Source organism: Anoplopoma fimbria, unplaced genomic scaffold, assembly GCF_027596085.1.
Source record: "Anoplopoma fimbria isolate UVic2021 breed Golden Eagle Sablefish unplaced genomic scaffold, Afim_UVic_2022 Un_contig_6372_pilon_pilon, whole genome shotgun sequence".
NCBI classification, from domain to species: domain Eukaryota; kingdom Metazoa; phylum Chordata; class Actinopteri; order Perciformes; family Anoplopomatidae; genus Anoplopoma; species Anoplopoma fimbria.
In genome coordinates this window covers 1-2,376 of record NW_026550024.1, presented here as the reverse complement: position 1 = coordinate 2,376, position 2,376 = coordinate 1, and the positions used below count along the sequence as shown (strand labels likewise).

At 42.8% G+C, this 2,376-nt stretch overlaps 4 non-coding genes across 4 annotated transcripts; all 4 read right to left on the bottom strand.

Moving 5' to 3' along the window:
• Positions 1 to 393: 393 nt before the first annotated feature.
• LOC129114955 (5S ribosomal RNA) lies at positions 394 to 512 on the bottom strand. The gene has a single exon (XR_008532756.1). It is a non-coding gene; the product is annotated as a 5S ribosomal RNA (ribosomal RNA).
• A 380-nt stretch (positions 513 to 892) lies between these two features.
• Positions 893 to 1,011, bottom strand: LOC129114954 (5S ribosomal RNA). Its single transcript, XR_008532755.1, has one exon. It is a non-coding gene; the product is annotated as a 5S ribosomal RNA (ribosomal RNA).
• A 380-nt stretch (positions 1,012 to 1,391) lies between these two features.
• On the bottom strand, positions 1,392 to 1,510 carry LOC129114956 (5S ribosomal RNA). The gene has a single exon (XR_008532757.1). It is a non-coding gene; the product is annotated as a 5S ribosomal RNA (ribosomal RNA).
• Positions 1,511 to 1,891: 381 nt separating this feature from the next.
• LOC129114953 (5S ribosomal RNA) lies at positions 1,892 to 2,010 on the bottom strand. The gene has a single exon (XR_008532754.1). It is a non-coding gene; the product is annotated as a 5S ribosomal RNA (ribosomal RNA).
• Positions 2,011 to 2,376: the final 366 nt, after the last annotated feature.

Sequence of the window (2,376 nt, the reverse complement as noted above, 5' to 3'; positions counted from 1 at the left end):
TATGGCCGTAAGCAAATATTGTGCCTACCAAAGGGCCTTTTAAAGATACTATATCACCACGCTTTGCTCTTTCGTCTATACAGGGAGCGCCTGCAGATTGCCAGACACACTCACAGCTTTTAAATGTCAAATCAGAATGTACAAAGTGGCTATAAGGATCACAAATGTAGTGCAGTAAAAAGATTAATATTTACTGTTGAAATGTAGAATACGTTAGCATAAAATTGAAAAGAAAATGATCGATGAGCTTAGGAATGATGAAAGCCATCATTTAACTGGATTTGTGTCATTTCTATACCGGCAAGTCATGATCTAGCTATTTCCTTCCCACCCTGTCGGTGTCCACTGAAAAAGCAGCAGCGCCCTCTGCTTTTTGTAAAGAGGAGTGAAAAAAGCTTACAGCACCTGGTATTCCCAGGCGGTCTCCCATCCAAGTACTGACCAGGCCCGACCCTGCTTAGCTTCCGAGATCAGACGAGATCGGGCGTGTTCAGGGTGGTATGGCCGTAAGCAAATATTGTGCCTACCAAAGGGCCTTTTAAAGATACTATATCACCACGCTTTGCTCTTTCGTCTATACAGGGAGCGCCTGCAGATTTCCAGACACACTCACAGCTTTTAAATGTCAAATCAGAATGTACAAAGTGGCTATAAGGATCACAAATGTAGTGCAGTAAAAAGATTAATATTTACTGTTGAAATGTAGAATACGTTAGCATAAAATTGAAAAGAAAATGATCGATGAGCTTAGGAATGATGAAAGCCATCATTTAACTGGATTTGTGTCATTTCTATACCGGCAAGTCATGATCTAGCTATTTCCTTCCCACCCTGTCGGTGTCCACTGAAAAAGCAGCAGCGCCCTCTGCTTTTTGTAAAGAGGAGTGAAAAAAGCTTACAGCACCTGGTATTCCCAGGCGGTCTCCCATCCAAGTACTGACCAGGCCCGACCCTGCTTAGCTTCCGAGATCAGACGAGATCGGGCGTGTTCAGGGTGGTATGGCCGTAAGCAAATATTGTGCCTACCAAAGGTCCTTTTAAAGATACTATATCACCACGCTTTGCTCTTTCGTCTATACAGGGAGCGCCTGCAGATTGCCAGACACACTCACAGCTTTTAAATGTCAAATCAGAATGTACAAAGTGGCTATAAGGATCACAAATGTAGTGCAGTAAAAAGATTAATATTTACTGTTGAAATGTAGAATACGTTAGCATAAAATTGAAAAGAAAATGATCGATGAGCTTAGGAATGATGAAAGCCATCATTTAACTGGATTTGTGTCATTTCTATACCGGCAAGTCATGATCTAGCTATTTCCTTCCCACCCTGTCGGTGTCCACTGAAAAAGCAGCAGCGCCCTCTGCTTTTTGTAAAGAGGAGTGAAAAAAGCTTACAGCACCTGGTATTCCCAGGCGGTCTCCCATCCAAGTACTGACCAGGCCCGACCCTGCTTAGCTTCCGAGATCAGGCGAGATCGGGCGTGTTCAGGGTGGTATGGCCGTAAGCAAATATTGTGCCTACCAAAGGGCCTTTTAAAGATACTATATCACCACGCTTTGCTCTTTCGTCTATACAGGGAGCGCCTGCAGATTGCCAGACACACTCACAGCTTTTAAATGTCAAATCAGAATGTACAAAGTGGCTATAAGGATCACAAATGTAGTGCAGTAAAAAGATTAATATTTACTGTTGAAATGTAGAATACGTTAGCATAAAATTGAAAAGAAAATGATCGATGAGCTTAGGAATGATGAAAGCCATCATTTAACTGGATTTGTGTCATTTCTATACCGGCAAGTCATGATCTAGCTATTTCCTTCCCACCCTGTCGGTGTCCACTGAAAAAGCAGCAGCGCCCTCTGCTTTTTGTAAAGAGGAGTGAAAAAAAGCTTACAGCACCTGGTATTCCCAGGCGGTCTCCCATCCAAGTACTGACCAGGCCCGACCCTGCTTAGCTTCCGAGATCAGACGAGATCGGGCGTGTTCAGGGTGGTATGGCCGTAAGCAAATATTGTGCCTACCAAAGGGCCTTTTAAAGATACTATATCACCACGCTTTGCTCTTTCGTCTATACAGGGAGCGCCTGCAGATTGCCAGACACACTCACAGCTTTTAAATGTCAAATCAGAATGTACAAAGTGGCTATAAGGATCACAAATGTAGTGCAGTAAAAAGATTAATATTTACTGTTGAAATGTAGAATACGTTAGCATAAAATTGAAAAGAAAATGATCGATGAGCTTAGGAATGATGAAAGCCATCATTTAACTGGATTTGTGTCATTTCTATACCGGCAAGTCATGATCTAGCTATTTCCTTCCCACCCTGTCGGTGTCCACTGAAAAAGCAGCAGCGCCCTCTGCTTTTTGTAA